Here is a 19,595-nt window from a genome sequence, read left to right on the forward strand (position 1 = left end):
CATAGAATATTTTTGTGTTACATTTTTTTTTATTAATTAGCCTACAATAACTGTCTGCACTTTCTTGGCTTTATCCTTCTTCTTTTCCAGATACTTTTTTCAGCTACGAGTGAGACACGGGAAGGCATTGCATCCTCACTGAGGTCCGAGTTGTGCTCCTCTGCTATAGGTTGTTGGGTGATCTCTAGGGGAGCTCTGCAATAGTCCCTGATTGCAGTACTGAGTTGCCAGATGTTGCCGCCTGCTCCTTAACCTTACTAGTCTCCCTCATCCTCTCTTGCCTTTTGGAAGCCTCTTTTCTAATTTACTACTTAAAGCTGAGCTTTCTGTTAGCTGCTTATGCTGTCACTATGTCTCATTTTTTGCTGATGCAGCTGAACTCTTCTTTGCCCAACCCAGAGCTGCTGGAGTTCAGGAGAGTCCAACTGATGTAGCTATTTTCTCAAAAAGATCTAGTCCTGCTTCTCACTGACCAGGTCTTTTGAGCCAAAGACACTTCTCATTATTCCATCCCTTCATGAAGATTCTCATGTTGATGAGGTAGGTGAGCTGGCACCAACTTCTTACATCATGGAATTACTAGGCCTGCAGCTAGTTTTACCCTGAACAATGAGCTCTCTCTTTCCTGAAACTTGCTACTGCAATGATGTGGTATCTAAAGTAGATGTCTGGTTTCCATCAGGTTGCTTCAAGTCGCTTAATTTAGGCACAGGACATGATATTTGACCTGTCTATATTGTGGTGGTTAGGCTCACAAGGGAGAGGTGATGTTGCTGTTGGCAAAGTACCTTCAACTTGATACAGGGAACCAGGGCTTTGGGTTTGCTGTTGAAAGTTCTTTCTGCCTTTTCCAGTTTTGGTATTTTATTCCAGTGGTTCAGAACTGCCTGGCAGTTGTTGTTGTCCTTGCTCCCCCTCAATGGCAATTTCAGTAATGTTTTGGGACAGTTGAAATCCTTTCCTATGAAGAGCTGAGAATTTCTAAAGGAAGAGAAGCAAATCTCACCCGAATGCTAGTAAATAATTCAAATTGCAGCATTTTAAAGACCATTAATTCTGTCTTTGTATTTCCTCATGTAATGATTTTTATACTTCTTTGGAACTGCATGTCCAGGAGCAAGCAGATTTTGAACTTTGGCCCATTTTGTGTGTCATTTTCATGGTGACAGATTGTTGCTTTTTCTGCTACTTTTTTCCTTCTGATCCTTCTTTCTACAGATGTCCCATATCCAGCTGTGAGTTCTGTTTTGCCTTTGCATATCACACTGCCGTCTAGAGCCTGCAATGCACTTTGTAAATATTCTTCATGTCTTTCCTTATTGAGGTGGAAAAGAAAAAGGTTTCCTTCATGTAAAACTGTCATTGGCTTCTCAGGCTTCTTCCCCACTGAAACCCATTTTATTTTTTGTTACTGTCAAAGGCTTTTTTTCTATTCTGTGAAGTCCTGGAACAAGAGTCCTGAGATGGCTTTGAAAAGTGGATATTTCCCTAAGGAGATCTTCCAGAGCAGCTCTGGCCTCATGTTGCCTTGGGAGATGGTGGGGTAACTATGATATGATGAGTCACTATGCAAAACAGAAATTACTCCCTTGAGTTCTTTCTTTCCTTTCCATGAAATGCTTCATGAAAACAGTTCTCTTTTCAAAGAAACAAGAAGCAAAACAAAAAACCAGATTCTGTTTTTGTTTGAACATTTTTAGTCCATGCTATATTCTTTAGTTGTCTCGTGAAAGTCAGAAATACTCAGTTAAAATGTCTCAACAGTGTATTCAAGAAGTGTTAAATAGATAAATAAATAGACCAGCTATTTGAAAATCCTCATTTGAAAATTACTTTAGAACTATAAAGAATACAAGCTTAGGAGGAGCACTTGTTGCTGAAGACTGAGGTAAAAAAGTCATTGAGTACCTCAACATTCTCCATATCCTGGGTAACTAGGTCTCCTATTTCCTTATGGAGAGGGCCAAGAGTTTCCCTACTCTTCCTTATTCTCACAAATGTACCTATTGGAGCATTTGTGGTTGCCCTCGACATTTCTGGACAGATTTAATTTTGTCAGGGCTTTTGCTTTTCCAACCTGATTTGGGATGTCATTCATCTGGCCCTAATCCCATCCCTTTAAACTATTTTTTTAGTGGTCTGATCTTCTGATTTTATTTTCTTTCTTCCTTGCTGTGATGGCGTGTTGTGCCTTTCAGCCAATTACAGGCTATTCATTGCAGCATGAGCTGTTTGGTCAGCTGGTCGAGCCAAAGTTGTTATATGCTTCATTTGCAGAAATACAGTAGAAATTTAGCAGTTTCATTAAACTCCTAATGGAGCTCGTTGCCTGATGGATCCACGAAGTGACCTTGGATAAGCAATTTACTGCGTGCTGCTTCTTTACCATCCTCACCCCCACCACACCTCTTTGGGCTGTAGCTGTTCAGCACTGAGCCAGTTTTAGGTTTTCACAGGGGAACTTATTTGATCAGGCCATTTAAACATAGCAAAAGTCACTCCAGTATTCTGAAATAACATGTTATCAGGATAAGGTGATACCTTCCAAGGGGATGTTTGGCATGGTAAACTTTCTACAGCTTGCAGGTAGGATTAGTGAGTGAAGTGCTACTCTACTACTTCGAAACTATTATAATTATGCAGAACATAAAGTTTATATAAATGAAAAAAGCTTAAGCTGAGGCAATGGGAGGGAAACTCTGATTGCATTCCAGAGAGAAGTGCGCTGTAAACTTCAGATTAGTTTGAATCAACTCAATTACACATATGCTGCAATCTTGTCATTGTAAGAATCTTCTTGGTAGAAACTGAAACTGCAGTGCTAAAAACATGAAATCAATAGGTACTGTTACATCCGCTTAAAAAAAAATGTATTGATTTGCAGATAACGACAGCAGTTCATTCTTGCAGGATTACATGCCACTTCCTGTCATAAAGATTACTTCAATATGTATTGCATCTGAGATGGAGAATGTAGGGATAAAACTGCTTTGCTTTAATGAATAGTCATTTTACTCTGGGCATTAAAATGAGATATATTCCTTTAAATTTATCTCCGGGGATTATTTTGATTTCATGGGCAAACCCTGTGTTACCAAAGACTCTAGAATGCTATTAAACTTTTAAATAGTCTTAGATTGCCTTGTTTTTGCAAGTACTTGAACTCATCCTCTCTTTGATAGCAACTAATTAAGTGAAATATCGTGCTCTTTCTAGTCTCCTCCACATCCTTTATTAGAGGGTTAACACCATGTTATCTTGGGTATTAGATGTTCTTTGCTAAACCCTTAGTGTCTACCAGCCTCTAACTCTCCGTGCTTCGTAACAAATTTCTGTCACCTTCTGGAGTTTAATTTCTTCGTGACGATCATGGTGGTCTCCCATTGTACAGGTGTTTTTTTCTGGTGCTGTGACTGAACTTGAGGCCTGTTCTCATTAAGCGTAGATGATTCCATCTTTGTGTATTAAAATAACTCTTTTCAACTCTTTCTAGGTAATCTGGCTTCCCAGAAATCTTCTGCTAAATGCAAGGGTTTGCTGTCCCGTTTACTGACTGTTGCACCTGAGGCTGATTTTGATACAGATTCTGGATATCGCAGGGTAAGTGCGCAGATATCCCTTCTTTTCGTGTTTTTCTTTCGTGGTGTCTTGTTTTCTTACACAAATGGAGTTTGGGCTGTGCTTTCCCTTTCAGAGAAAGCAGCCAGTCTCTATTGTAGCATGAGCAACTGAGCATCTGTGTTACAGTAAAAAGATATTGTTGTATGATAAATGTTAACGCTGTAAACCTGATCAGGAATATTTGAATTTGGTGATGAAGCTCCAAGAGGGAGCAAAGTTGTTTGTGTATATAGGCCTAGATTCGCAGGGCTATATCTTTATAAAATTGTAACAAGCTTTAAGAGGCTTGTTTAGGTGTAGTGAATGTTGAGATTTAAGCTGGTAAATGTGCAAGTATTTTTATATTACAAATGAAATATTCTTCATAGTGTACGTAGTTAAAATATCTGTGAAGTTTGCAAGATCGAGTTTAAATATTTGGAAAAGGGAGATTAAAGGTTACTCCGTTTCTTGGGGGCATGGTGAGGGGAAAGGAAGAACTGATTCCCTCCTTTATCTAATTCTACTCTGCACATTAGAGTAGAAACTTAAGTACTTCATTGTTGAATGACTCTTGTGGAATTTTTTAGCTCCCAACTGTGGGAGAAAAGTGCTATTTAGTGAACAGAATTTTGATTTTTCTTTTTTTACCCCTTTCCCAGACTTGATCCTCTGCTTTCACTTTCTTTTTCAACCTGCAATTTTTCTTGCTTAATCCCTTTTCTAACCTTTTTTTTTTTTTAATTCCTCTCTGTTTTTTTGTCTTGGAGCTAATCCTGTTTCTTTATGCTGTTTCTTCTCCTCCTGGCCTCCTTTGACGAGCTTTCTGGCTTTTCCCAACCAGACACTTAAATTTTGGGGATAATTCAGGTTGGAAAAGACCTGTGCAATTGTCTAGTTCAACCTCCTGCTCAGAGCAAGGTCCCTTAAAGCAGGGTTCCCAGGGTCACATTCAGTTGGGTTTTGAATATCTCTGAGGGTGCAGACTCCAAAACTTATATATATTAAGACCCCTGTTGCCATGTTTCACCACCTCATGAGGGGTATTTTCTTCATTTATAATCTGAATTTTCATTGTTGCAGCTTCTCCTTGCCATACCCCCGCCCTTTCAAGACTAGGCTCGCTCTCTCTTCTTTTGCACCTTCCCTTTGGGAAATTGGGAAACAGTGAGATCTGTGGGAGTCTGTCAAAGCCACCTTGTTCTGGAGGGCTCACAAGTCCTGCATGAAGGGGAATTATTGTTTCTCTGGACCTGCTGGTTGTGCTCTTGCTAACACAGCCCAGGATGGACTGAAAGCCCACTTGGCCTTTGTTTCAAGGGCATGTTGCCGGCTCAAATTGTCCCTGCTGTCTGCCGAGACCACCAAGTCCCTTTTTGTTTTATTTTGCGTATTTTCAGTCTGTCTAATCTTTCTCATATAGTGTCATGCATTCCTTACTTCCAGGGTTTGCCCTTTCTTCACAGGATTCCTTTTTGAACACCTCAGTATCCCCAGTGCATCTTCATCATAATGTTCCTGGCAACCTCTTCCCGTAAATGTGTATGAACTACACTTTGGAAACAGTGAAACACTCTTGGAAGTGGGTTTATTTCCATGAGCAACTAGCTTAAAGCTTTTGATGTAGCTTTGATAATTTAAAAACCTTTTTCAATCCCTGTCATTAGTGTATTCACGATAGAACGGGAAATTGTGTGTATGCTTGGGTGTGTTCAAGTGTGCATGGGAGAGTGTATTTAATCCTTTTATTCTGTGTTGCCAGTACACAGCCATTAGTGGTATATATTACAATAATACATATATGAAATTGTTGCTGGAAATTGAGTCTGAATTATGAACAAGGCTTTTATTTTATATTCCTTCTTTATGTTTGGCCCTGCCTGTGTGTGTGATGCTGCAAATTGCAGATGCCAACAACTGTAATTGCGGTTAAATCAAACATTCTCCACATTTTTGTTCTTTTTTAGGGGCCCTCATGATGAGTAATGTATCTGCTTTTCTTATATTTTAATAGAGCATGTATATTGGGAGATATGCTGGAGAACAGGCACTCAGGAATACAATCTCAGCCTTAGCTTGACATGCTGATCAGATGTTCTTTGGGGAAAGGAGACATACTCCTGTGCTCCTGCAAGCTTAGCTGACTGGTGCCTTAGGGGAAGGACCAAGAGGGCATCAGTAGTTCAGTGCTGAGATCATAATTACTAGTTCAGCCAGGCTGGCTGGAGCTCATGTGCAAATCTCCCCTGTTAATATCTACCAAGGAGGGGAACAGAGGAAGGCATTGAGGAGGCAAGTAAGTGGAGCAGAGAGGGTTAAACATACTAAATCAGGGAAAAAAGAGTTGAGCACAAAACAAGTAAGAGAAGTGAAAACGAAAAGAAAATGTACAGAAAGGAGGATGAAGACTTTAACTTGTGACAAAATGTTTTGTTTTTAATTCAAAGAAGTGTTGTCCAACTCAAGAAAAAATAGCTACACTGGTGCAATTCATACAGTGATGAGTGACAGTTTAATTCACTTTCTGTGGTGGGGAATGTCTAGCAAATCTGGCTTGTGATAAGTTGCCACATTGCCTAGTCACATCAGCATGAAAGGCCTCGGGTAATCTTAGGCTGAATATCCAATTACTGCAGAGTGACTCGGGCACCCAAATATCACTGTTCAAGTGGCTGATTTTCCTCTGTTTTTACATCCATGAAAGGAGAGTCCTAGCGTGTTCATATATGAATCTTGGGGATTGTCCTGTGCAGGGCTAAGAGTTGGCCTTGATGATTCTTTTAGGTCCCTTCCAGCTCAGCACATTCTGTGATGCTGTGGTTCTGTTAGGCTGTGGTGTGCCCCTGGATGTTTCTGACATGGTTGCTGTGGTCCAGTTATAACAAAAGAATTTAAAAAATAGTCATATGGAAATGAGAAGCCAGTTGTGTCCAGTCTTCCTCTTGAAGGCTTCTGTTATGTGTAAGAAGTTGTTTGAAAGGGACTTGAGTTCCAGGATGGATTTTGTCTCTTTCTGGGAATGTGCTGCATGTAGGAGTTACACACTTGTCTGTCTTACCCATTTTTGGATATTCCTAGCTCAGCTGTTCCCCTTAAAAGGCCTTTTAACTCACTTAGTTTTTCTGAAGGATATAAAAAGTATTTCTGCATGTTGACTGTAGCCCTGTATATCCTGACAATCACGTGTGGTTGCAATTTTTGTATTCCAGCTGAAGAGGTACTTAACCCTAGTTTTTTCTGGTTCAGACTGAATTAGTTTTCACCATATGCAGCACCTCTTATGAAAGTGCGGGTGGTGGGGAGGAATTTGAAATGAAGAAGTTGAGAGCTGTTTCAGTGATGAAGTTATTTTAATAACTGTGGGTCTCCCTGCACAGCAGACTGATTGGTTTTTGGAGTATTTCTTACGAGGAGAGAGGGTCAGGAAGGTGTGTAAACTCAAAGCGAGACCTCACATGACCATGGGTGTTTAGGAACTTGAACAGAGTGATTGCATTTTGCTTTTCATTTTTTTGTAGTTTTCACATAGGTGAAAGCAAAGATTTGGATTTGTTTCATTTCACCCCCTTCAGGAGAAAGGAGCTGGATGAATGAAGTAGGAAAAGTTAGTCACAGAAATCAAGGTCACACTTCCTGTGTGAATTTGTGATAAGTTTTGGGATGCAGCAGGGAAACCAAATAGCACCTCACTTGTCTTTGGTACGATATTCAAAGAACAGTTCACTTTGGCAAAGACCTTAGAGGGGTCATCTGCACAGGCCAACTGCAGAGGCAGGGCAGGTTGTTCAGGGCTGTGTCCCTGTTCAAGCAAGTCCTTTAGTACCCCCGAGGATGAGGGCTCTGCAACCTCCCCAGAGAGCCTTCTGCTGGTTAAACACCCACTCTGAATTTTTCTTCCTTAAATCTTACACATTTTCCCTTGATGTGTCTTGTGCCTGTTGCTCCTCTTACTGCAAGCCCCGGGAAGATTCTGGCTTACCATCTACTCCAGACCTTTAACCAATGCTGAATCATACTGGAGATCTGTGTTTATAGAGATCAGTGTTTGCCAGGCACTTTTGCATCAGCAGTATTTTTTGTGTTTGGGTCCATTTAATAGCACTTTGGTTGGGGTTTTGGGTTTTTCTTAGGCAGGGCTCTGATTTTACTGTGCTGTTACATCAGGGAGCAGGGATGGAGAGAGGCACAGACAACACTCACACCAATATCTCTGTAGGTGCCAAAACAAAAATACCTGTGTTCCTTTCTGCCTATAGATAATACATGTCAAATAGACCTGAATTGAGTTGCTGAGTTTGGAACTAGGTATGGTTCCTGTTTCTATCTCTACCACAGCTGTCATAGTAATAGTTGTGCCTCAGCTTCCATGCCATTAAAATAGAGATTATATACTTTTATTCACAAGAGTGCTATGAGTCCTACAGTAACTGTTAAATGCTTTTAGTTACTTGGGAGAAAACTGCTATAACAAAGGGTAAAATATGTATTTTTATGGTATAAACTCTATGTTTGTAGGTGCACGGGATTTATGTTAACTCCACAGTCTTTGTAGGCTGCTTTTAAATCAAAGTGTTATTCTGAAATGCGTTGTGTTACTGTACAAATTAGATGCTTTTATCCAAACTACTTGTTGAAAATCGAAGGTGACATGCACAAGGGTTGCTAGGATGGCCTCATTTTTCACATTCAAGATTTCGACGTAGAAACAAAGCTTAGAAATTTGAGATTCTTCTAAAAATTAAGTCCTTTCATAGATGTAGTTAAGTATTCTTTTTGTCAGTTTCAATAATAATGAGTTTTTTGGTTCTGGGATGAGCGATAATTGCAAATGGCAAAAAGTCATCAGAACGTTGTTACTCAGATTGCAGATTTTATTAATCGTAAAAGAAATGATTCACCTAGAAAGGCTGTTTTATAAGTGCTCATTTACATGAAGATTTGCTGCCTAATTTATTTTGTTTAAAAAAAAAATCCACAACCAGGAACCCCTGCAAACTTTGTCCTGTCCTTCAAATGCTTGATTATTTTGTCCTTTTGTCCTTCCCATCCAGTTTGCTTATAATGTCATCTGTGCTCCTGCTTATCAGTGGGACCAATTTTATTTTTGCCTTCTCTTTCTCACAAATGTATCTGATGCTTTTTGGATTTATTTCATAGTTGAGTACTGTGCATCTTCCCTACATGAATTTCCTCCACATTTAAAAAGGATGTTTATCTTTTATGAATGACTTCTTGGGTAGATGAGTTGTTTGGCCCTTTACATGTTTCTGATCTCATGAGGTATTGGGATTTGCAGATGTAAATTAAATTTTCATCCATTTTCTCCCGCTCCTTTTATGTTGTTTTCAACATGAGTCTTGATATAGTAAAAAAATTGAGCACAGCCTTCACTGTAAGAATACAATTAGTCAGTGAGCCTGCCCTGTGAGCTTAAAACAGGGTACATACTAAAGTATCTCTTTAATTGGGGTTTTGGTTGGTAAACTCTTTGGGGTAATGGTGAAGCCTTTATACGTTCCTGCTAGAGAATTCATACAGAGAGCATTGCTATAGCATGAATATTCAACAGCTGCCTGCCCCTTAATCCTGGTACTGAAATATTAATACAGCAGTGATTCTTCACCTAATCGTGCCGAGATCAGGTGCATGTAAGTAATCCTACTGACAATATCCTGCATGCACCCAAGGCTTTTTGCAGGATCATGCCTTTCTGGACTGTGCAGAAGACCAGTTGCTCTCAGTAAATCCGGAACTGCTGTTACTAAAATGATGATGGGCTCTCACACGGACGGCGTGGACTCTTCTCCTGGCTGTGTGCCATCGGGTCACCCACCCTCTCAGCCTGCAGAAGGACATGAACTCCAAGGGGGGAATAAAGCTACTCACTGTTCATCATGGCAAAAGTGAGCTCAGACACGTGGATAGAGAAGTACTTCACTGTAATGTCTATTGTGACAAAGCTCTCTTTGAACTTTGCCGGTACCAAACTGAGATCCTTCGGCTCTTGTTTCCATCACTTGGGCCTTGTCAGCATCAGGTTGCAATTGAGTTGGTGGCAAAACCTCCTCAGAAGCACAGAATACCTGCACTCTACCATGCTCTGGGCTGTAACTTGAAAGCAGGATTTCACAATTGATATGACAGACTTCTCAGTCTATTTTGTAAACTAACGTTTAAAGTATGCCCCACCAATTCTGGTCTCAGAGCTGGTTGTTGAAAATATAATGTACTTCAACACAAAATTATGCAGGCTAAAGTGAAGATGGATATGGTAGTGGAGCAGATTCTTCTGTTTCATGTATATTTGAAGCTGAGAAAGCTTCTGCTGAAGTCATACGACATGGGCTTGTCAAATTGTTCACGAACGAAAAGATTGCTCTTGGATGGAATTAATTTGCAGTATCTCATTTACTATCTCAGTTTTGTCATGAATTTCCCCTAGTCGGCAGCCTGAAATGCCAAGTGAAAAAGTGTTTCAGTGAGAGATAATATAATATATTAAGAAAATGTTATTGATCACAGTATGCTTTTACTGGAAGATGACTTTTTCTGACCGGAACACAAGGGACTTTGCCTTGTTATAGTAGGAAAATGTATTGTAATATGCAAACAGGATTACTGTTAAGGTCACAGCAACTTTGTTTTTACATTCCACTTCCTCTGGAAGCGAGCTTCTCCACAAGTAATGCTGTCAGCTGGGCTAGAGGGAGAACAATTTCAATTTTGAACTTTCAAGCGAGAGATCGCAGCAAGTTTTTTTGCTTTTTGAAGAAAGGAAATAAATACTGTTTTCCACATCACCAAAGGTCAGAACTATAATTCGATAGGCATTACTGCCTATTTCATTATAATGATGGACTGCTTTGTGGTGGTTCTTTATGAGAATCAATTAATGCATGTTTTCTCATCACACCTGTTTTTACACCATCACACCTATGTTTTTACATAACTAAAAGACAGAAAATGTTGCTCATTAAGTTTTAGATATGTTTTTGCATAACTAAAAGACAGAAAATGTTGCCCACTATATGGCTTCCCCACACAAGGACTACGAGGTACTTAATTTCTTCCAGGTAATGTGGGAAGATTAGGCAGGTGAAAGGGTCAGTATTGCTCACAGATACCTTATGTGGGTCTGTGAGAATTATTGCTCTGCAAAGCATGACGGCTAAATTTGGGGTGGGATGCCCAGTAGAGGCAACTTTAGAACAAGGACACTTTTAAACATGTTTGATTTAAAGAGAGTTTCCACTGCATAGACAGTACCTCAGAGCCATTGAAGTCCTGCTTGCAGTGAGGTTGCTTTCTGCTCAAAGGGCTCAAAATTTCCCCTCAAGAGTAAGCATGTCATTAAGATCATAATTCTTAAAGGTATTTTGAGGTATTTTTAATTAAACTCATCCAAAACACATTCTGCAAAACTTAACTCTTCACCAAATCTTATCTCTATGTGATTTAGGTTATGAATATGAGCCATGTTAATTTAAAACACAAACTGTTTTGGAATAAATCAGTGAGGGCTGCACTGCAAATCCAAGAATATTGTATTTTCTGTGTTTGTTTTCTTTTTGTCCTGCTCCACTTCCGATATATCCCTCCAGTGGTTTTCTCTGTTTTTGTTGCAATAAATCTCCACTTCAGTGAATTTGAAGGTACAAACCTGACTGCAGAAATTAATCTCTGGTACAGTAGTGGGTTACTAACCTGCTCAAGGTTTCCACAAGGCAAAATGATTTCCTCACTTTAAGCAACCATTTCCTATGCAGGCAAAGCACTCTTACTAAAATGGTTGTTATATCCTGAAATTTGATTGTATTTCTTTGCTGCTTTTTCTAATTCAGTTTGTACAATGAGCAGTTACTGTAAATCAGAGGAACAGACCTCAGTTGTGTGAAAGACCTATTTCCCTGGTCCCCTTCTGCAGACTCCTGACACGTTGATAGCCACGTGCAGGAGAGAGACCACTTGTATTATTAAAGCAAGAAGAATGGAAAGGTTTAGATTCTGGCTTTTAAAAGAGTAAAAAACAAAACAAAACGCAAGTCCCCAGAATTTCTTTTCATCCCCTTTAGCTGACCAAGTTTGGTATCGTTTATTTAGCACAAGAAACAGGACTGGAAGTGCAAGTGTAGTAAAGGGTAATTGTTGGACTTCCTGTAAGAGTAAATCCAATGTTTGCTCTTAGGATGCTTAAAAATACACAAAATAGTCTCTATTTTCCATCATGGCTTAAAGAGGAGCAGAGTTACTGCCATCCCTTCGCTTCCCAATCCCCATGGGACGTTGGTTTAAGGCAACTTGGCTCGTAGGTTCAGCTCAGCTTGTGTGGATGTCTGCCCTGTGGGACTTGTGCTCCTGAAGATGCTTTATGTTGCCACATGTTTTCCTACCACTTGGCAGGAAAACGATGCTCAGCCTTTGTAATTCTCTTCGTCTTCCCAAGATGTGCCAGAGCTCACCCCGCTCACAAAGCATCTCTTGTGCGAGCATGAGTCTCCAAAATTCAGTGGCAGTTCAGGACAGCTGGTAATGTCTCCCTGTCATCTGTGTTCAGTAAGGATAGGTAGAGTTTCAACACGTGTTGTTTCAAAACAACTCGCAACACAGCTGTTCGGCATTTCCTCGCAACCTTTTGTGACTAACTCTCCAGAATGCTGTTTAAAATACCGCTGGAATCAGCTAAATCTGGCCAGCTCCTTGGATGAACTTAGGTATTAGTTTGATGTGCCTGAAAACATGAATTATTTACACATAAATCCATTTAGTTTTCATGTTCTCTGTCTTCAGGAACTGAAAGATGAGGGGAGAGGGAGAAGAAAAAGAGAAACCCCATGGGAAAACAGTTTGTGCTGCTGAAATGATGGCTAAATTATTTTATTTGTTTTTTTTAATGATTCTTGGTGGGCATAGTAAACACAGGGAAGGTGTCGTTCCTTTTTACTGTCTTATGCTGAATGTGAGAATTCAGTGGTAAGTACAAGAGACAACAGTCTGTAAAATCCCTTTGTATGTTTGTAGAAGAGTTTGATATAATGACACGAAAGATATCAGTTAATCTATGTGTCTAATTGTAATGCAGTAAAGAACAGCTTCTCTGCTTACGAGTATGTGAGCAAAAACATTTACGCTGAACGTTTATGGGGACACAAAGAGGTGGTCCTTGAAGAGCAGAAAAGACTTTCTAATTTATTTTCCTGCTTATAGGAGTGTTTTTTGTTTTGTTTTGTGTTTTTAAAAAAAGCCTCTTGCACAGAAGAGATAAATTGAAAGATGCAGAAAAATTGAAAAGAGGTGGTGGGGTTGTAGTGGGAAAATCATGGCCAGATTTGAATCTTCCCTTGCTCAGTCATAAGACTGTTCCTGAGCTGCTTTACATCCCAGCGAGAGGCGACTCTGTGGAGCCTGAATTTGAATAATAGAGTTGCCATTAGCGTCCAACATAAAAAAGATGATTGGTTGTATGCTTGATTTACGGGAAGCCAGAAGTGGTGAAGTATACAGTACACGAGGGGATATTTATGCCGCTAATGCTTAAAACACAGCCCGGCGTTCTGCGCGCTGTGGATGCTTTCAAATGGCAAAAACAAAGGTGCGAATAGCAGTAAATCCGGTTATTCCGATAGTTGAATGGCCCCAGATCAGGATCAGGCTGTGCAGTCTCTTCAACATGCAGAGCAAGTCTGGTAAAGCCCTTGTTTAGTTACTGCCTGTTACAGGATTATCAGCTTTGAATCAAAGAAAATAATTTCAAATATGTTAGGATTTAGGGTATATTGTTTCATCTTCATCAGTTTCTAATGCAAGAATTATTTTTTCCAATTTATGTGCAAATAGGCTTCCAGAATCTTTTGCTGTGAACTGAGATTTTGTTGGATTTTTTTCCTTCATCAAATTACTCCTGTTCTGCTAATAACTGTCAAATTGCACCTCAACTCAGCATTTTCTTGATTTATCTTCCCTGCAGTAGCTAACAGTAGCTCTCAGAGGTGTATCACTTGGCTGCTGTGCAAACAGGCTGCTCTTAAAGTACTCAGCCATGCATTTAGATTTTTTTTAAATGTTACAGCAATTATATTTGATTTTTAGAAGAAGAATTCATTGTCGACTCTTGGATGAATTTTTCAAAATATACAGGGGTTTGTCTCAGTTGTTCATAAGCTGAGCAGACATTCTGAATTCATCATTCTGTGATGTCTAAACTAATATATTAACTCTGTGTTTCCAGTCTGTTTTTTCGCAAAGAAAATATTAGTCAGATCTGTCTGCTAAATAATACCTTCTGTTCCATTTGCACAAATGCACCCCTTCCCTCACTTCTCTTCAAAATACTTTACAGGGATGGAGTTACTGGAGGGCCCCTGGTTTGGGGTTGGTTAGTAGCTGCCATCATGTAAAGCTGCTACTGATGGTTATTTCTGGCTGCCTCCTCTCTAAAGGTGTTTCTAATTATAGAGCATTTGCTGAGCTTGAATTAATTCTGTGCGATACAGAAAATTTACCTGTATTCCCTAAAATACTATTTCTAAACAATTTTCTGCATTTAAAGCAATTTATTTCTCTCAACCCACTCTTTGGGGAAAAAAGCTACAGGGGAAAAAAAACCCTAGTTGTCTACTAAGCCTCTCCAAGCAAAGCATATACTAGCCCATCTCAGCTCATGAAAGAACTTTCAGTTTTATAGAAGGTGTTTGATATTAAGAAAATGTAGATGCACACCTGTCTCAGTGTGCTGTGTAGACTTGAACCAACAAGATTGATATATCCAAATTATAGCAGTTTTGTCTAGTGTGAATGAGATGCTACTTACGTTTTCAGGTAAAAGAAATCAACAACTATTAATTTGGCAGAATTATTTATTTCTTGCTGATGATATTTTCAGTGTATCTAATCAGAGCTCTCATGAATAGAAATGAAACAATTTAAATAGAGGCAGTGTACATTGTATGATCTTGTTTTCTCAAACTGTTCCATAATGCAGTGAATAAATTTATCTGTTCTACTGAACAGACTTCTGCAGAAATCATACACAGTGCTTTCACCTCTATTATTTAATACAACTGTTTTATAACTCTTGGAAGATGGTTATTTCTGCTTCTGCTACAGGCATCTGGGAATAAATGTTCGGTTTGGGCGAACAGAAGGGAAAAGCAGTCTTACAGTCTAAAAATCCAGACAGATGCACCAGGAACACTAGAGTAAAAGGTGTGTGGAAAATGATGAAGTGGTCTTATTCCACACCACTACCCAACCTCTGGAGTAGCAAGGTCCAGATTTACAGAAGGTAAATTAATGAGTTAAGAGAGGTTGGTCTGAATTAGCTTCTTGGGTGCCCAGGAGGAAATGCAGCCAAGCAGAACCAGTGCTCATGAAATCACCTGGTGGCAATTGATTTTTACTCTAAATCATTGGATGCCTTTGGGACACAGTGGGAGAGAGAGGTTTTAAGTGGCCTGACCATTAACCAACTTTTGACTGTCCCACTGGCCTGTGGGGCAACTGGTGGGCTTTGCAGAGATCTGTGTTCTCCTCAGGATGTTGTACTGTGGACTGGTTTGGGCTGGTGTTGACCCAAGGTGACAGCAATCAACTTTGCAGTTGATGCTGATGGAGGGCACTTTGTCATAAGGGATCTGGGCGATCTGACCATGATGCTATGGTTAAAATGCCTTGTTAGTAAAATTGTTCATCCAAAATGAAAATTTGGTTTTTAAAAGATAGTGTTTATTTTGAGGTCTTTGTAAGCTGATTTTTTTTTCTTTTTTTTTTTTTTTTTTTTTTTTTTTTTTTTTTTTTTTTTTTTTTTTTTTTTTTTTTTTTTTTTTTTTTTTTTTTTTTTTTTTTTTTTTTTTTTTTTTTTTTTTTTTTTTTTTTTTTTTTTTTTTTTTTCTTTTTTTTTTTTTTCCCTCTAGAGGTTTCTTTTGCATGCTCCAGATTATTTTATATGGAGAGCTTTCTTATCCTTGATAACTAAGAGCGTAAACAGATCGTAGAGGTGAATCTAAACCATCTGGAAACAAACTAGGAGATCAAGGTATTTTATTCTTCATGCTGCAAGGATACAAGACGGCATCATCATTTCTGTTACTGTGCCTCTCAAAGTTGTGACTCACTGTGTTCAGGCAGGTGTTTGGTAAGCAAAATCTAACCCAAAGAGGTTTTAGATTGCCGTGGTTTATTTATAGGTTCCAGAATACAAATATTTGCTTTTCCTTACTAAAGCTCTCCCAGAAACCTTAAGTGTAAGCCATGGCATATTTTTCACTTTTCCACACTTCCTAACTCTACTTATCTTTGGGAATGGGATGTGGACAGTGTAGGTGAAACTGGCTGCTTTTTATGATCTATCCTTTTTTAATTTTATTTTTTTACTTTGTTTTTTTTTCTCTGAGGAATTTTAATCCCAAAATAAATTCCAGCATTTATATGCTTTTAAAACCTTACTGGCAACCGTCACCTCTTAATCTTTTTACATTTCTTGTGATTAGCAGTGCTTTCTAATCCTAACACCAGACCCAACAGCAACTGTTACCTTCACTACTTGTTTTACAGCTATATCTAATCCTTCTAGCAGTCTGAGGCCAGTGTTATATTTATCACTCTGAAATTACCAACTGTAAGATGTTGTGGCAGTTCTTCAGTTGGTTTTTTTTTTCTTTTTTTACTTTCTCGTTCCTTGTCATGGATTGATAAACACAGCGATTAATATATTTCCAGAGAAAGATAAAAATAGGTGCTTTTTCCTCCTCGGTTTTTCTTTTTGTTCTTTTCTTCTTCTTCTGGTCCTGGAGAAGCAATTTGCTTTCTACCTGAGTTTATGATTGGTAGTGAGATGTGTAGGTGGATGTGTTTTAGTGGCTTTTTTCCCTCTTCCTTTCCCTTCCCCCACACCTATTAATATATCTGTTAGTAAGCTAATGCTATTAGGTTATGCAGACTGTTCAGGGTGCAAGGAAAGCTAGGGCAGCCATGAAATCCTCACAGTGCCCTGAAAAGTCTTTCCCTTCTGCCAAAGGCTTTTTGCATGTTTGTCCATGAGGCAGCAACAGATTTTATATCCAGACACTTTGCAAAGAAAGGGTGAAGAAATAACTGTTGTAGATTTCCTGCTGTGTGGGTTTTTTCTTTTCCCCACCTGGAAAGTTGTGTGGGTGTTTACAGTCTTTACAGGAACTGCTCTTAATTTGCATTAGGAAAGGGAACACTAGAAAACTGTAAACTTCTCTTTTTTGTTTCTTGATTTTGAATTTTTTTTTATTTTTTCCCTGGGGGAGGTTTAGCCAGGAGCACACAACCCCCTAATGACCCTATTTGCTTAAATCATAGAATCATTTTTAAGATGGATGAAAAGAATGGCAAGGAGAGGGAAGGTGCTGAACAAAAAAAAAAAAGGCATTTTTCCATAATCACAGTAGGTAATAGCTAATGGTACCTTTTGCTGCTGAGATCTTCTATGGTCTGCTTTTCTGAGCTATGGTTTTCTTTCTCCAACCAAAGGATTTTGAGCTTTATTTGTTATTGGCAGCACTGAGAAAATATTTTGGATTTTAAATCAAGGTAGGAAGTTTTTATATATATGTGTATATAAACATGTCTATTTGTGTTAACATATTTAAAGAGCAATGGTCCTTGCTTTGTGAAGATCTCACGTCTGCAGGTCCTGAAGTCTGAAAGCTCACCTATATTCTCTGTCTAAAGACTAACAAAAGATGGTACTTTTTCCTGTGTGCGTTGCTTTGCTTATATCCTTACACCATGTCAGCTCTGGCAAAAAGTGCTACTTCTGTATTTAAAACAGGAACAAAAACGCAAAGCAATCTGTAGTTCAAAACAATCAAAATGTAACTGTGTCATTGCCCTTTTGACCTTATTAAATGTATAGTTACTTAAACCACTTTAATCCATTACTGGCAAGATTGTCTCGCTGTTGGAAGAGGATATAGGGCTTTCATCTCTGCTCAGACAGAGCTGCTCCACATCTCTGCTCAGGAGAACAAGTCAATCTGGGATGTCTTCTTTTTATGTTAAACAGCCGGGAAATTTCAGGGAGATGCATCCTGTGTCAGGAACGTGTGGCAGCAGGAGCAGGGAAGTGATCCTTCCCCTGTACTCAGCGCTGGTGAGGCCACACCTGGAGTGCTGTGTCCAGTTCTGGGCCCCTCAGTTCAGGAAGGACATTGAGGTGCTGGAGCGGGTCCAGAGAAGAGCAACCAGGCTGGTGAAGGGACTGGAGCACAAGTCCTATGAGGAGAGGCTGAGGGAGCTGGGATTGTTTAGCCTGGAGAAGACTCAGGGGAGACCTCATCACTCTCTGCAATTACCTGAGGTGGAGGTTGGTCTCTTCTCCCAGACAACCAGCAGTAGGGCAAGAGGGCATGAGCTTAAGCTGTGCCAGGGAAGGTTTAGGTTGGATATTAGGAAGAAATTTTTTACAGAGAGAGTAATCAGGCATTGGAATGGGCTGCCCAGGTAGGTGGTGGATTCACCATGCTTGGAGGTTTTTAAGATGAGACTGGATATGGCACTTAGTGCCATGGTCTGGTAACCACGACCATGTTGGATCAAGGGTTGGACTTGATGATCCTGGAGGTCTTTTCCAACCCTGTTGATTCTATGATTCTGTTAATTTGTGAAAGGTTTTGCTTAACTTCAGAGGTTAGAAACATTGGGTTTTGCTAAACAGAACTTTATCACTGAAAAGTTGGTCAGCAGCTACAATGAACTTGGTAAAACAAAACGTTCACAATTCACATTAAAATGTTTGCAGCTGTTCTCTTACTGTTTCACTGTGAAGATGATTCTGTGATTCCCCTCCATGCACACGTGTGCCCACCCAACTGCTCTCTCTGCTCTGGCTGTTTCCTGAAGAGGAGCTGTGGCTGCCCCATCCCTGGGAATGTTTCAAGGCCAGATTGGATGGGGCCCTAAACAACCTGGTCTAGTGAAAGGTGTTCCTGCTCATGGGAGTGGCGTTGGGAACTAGATGGTCTTTAAGGTCCCTTCCAACCCAAACCATTCTATGATTCTGTTTTTGGTTTTCCAAGGTTGTTTTGGAGGCTCCTCATGACTCTTCTAACAGTACTCTCTCCAATTCCTCTGTCTTTTCCCCCACATGCTGTAGTTCAGTCAAGATCCCTGTTCAATATTTTAGCTGTGATTAATTTAGTCTCAACTTTCTGAAGGGATAAGAGTCTGTAATATACAAGGATATATCAGGCTGCCACCCTTTTTAATTATTTCTCTGCTTAACACCTTTTGAGTTCCTTCTTCCAGATGAGGTTAAAGTTTTGCAAGGTGGGGCAAAAAACCTATAAAGTGCACAAGTCACAATTAGGCTTTGTAGTCTAAGGGGGAGGCTGTGACGCTGGCTGGGCTCTCCCTGGCAGCCTGGCAGGAGACACTGATCCCTACTGCTCTTCTGAGCTGCAAATGCTCACGGCTATGGAAGGAGGGGATGGAGTGAGAGCTGATCTGGGAGTTGGCAAGATTTGTCTCCGGTCTAAAGTTACATCTTGGGAGGCCTCACTGCAAGCACAGGGCTCATAGTGCACAAAGGAGAGGTTGAGGTGGGAGCCCTAAATTTTAGGGTCCTAATGCCTTTACTGCCATCTTCAGTGAGAAAGTGGTTTAATGAAGATCTAGTGTGACTTAAGAAACTGTGATGATTAAGAAATGTGGTGAATGACGCAAGAGAAGTGTGGGATAAATAAACAATATAGGAAAAAATAAATTGGTACCCTGCATAAAACATAAAGAAGTTAAGGGTGACATTTTCAGACTCGCTGTAGTGTTACTGATGGCCATGGAGACTTTTGTACTTGAGTGCTGCAGTTGTTTTACTCTCTTTACCTCTCCTCCAGCTGAATTTCCCAAAGAGAGAGATCTCCTGAGCCCTGCCTGTGTAACTCTTCCCTCTCCAGACAGTGCTCCTATTTCCTGCACAACATCATACCTGCACAGAAAAATCACTCTAGATAAAATGGAAAATGTATTTATCA

General features: G+C 39.7%; 1 protein-coding gene and 1 pseudogene across 4 annotated transcripts in view; both read left to right on the plus strand.

Annotated features, from left to right (window-relative positions):
- KLHL29 (kelch like family member 29) overlaps positions 1-19,595 on the plus strand; it is a 391,804-nt gene that overhangs the window by 64,443 nt on the left and 307,766 nt on the right. For 2 of the 4 annotated variants that reach the window (XM_027897467.1, XM_027897468.1), the window contains exon 2: positions 3,494-3,600. The gene's annotated coding sequence lies outside the window, so the exon portion shown is untranslated. Of the gene's footprint in view, positions 1-3,493; positions 3,601-19,595 lie in introns of those variants that run through there. The other 2 variants (XM_027897464.1, XM_027897463.1) reach the window with 2 other exon arrangements.
- Positions 3,370-18,142, plus strand: LOC114064433 (annotated as a pseudogene).

The sequence above is a fragment of the Empidonax traillii genome, unplaced genomic scaffold, assembly GCF_003031625.1.
Source record: "Empidonax traillii isolate 1590-97213 ecotype Southwest subspecies unplaced genomic scaffold, ASM303162v1 scaffold543:size1229247, whole genome shotgun sequence".
Taxonomy (NCBI): domain Eukaryota; kingdom Metazoa; phylum Chordata; class Aves; order Passeriformes; family Tyrannidae; genus Empidonax; species Empidonax traillii.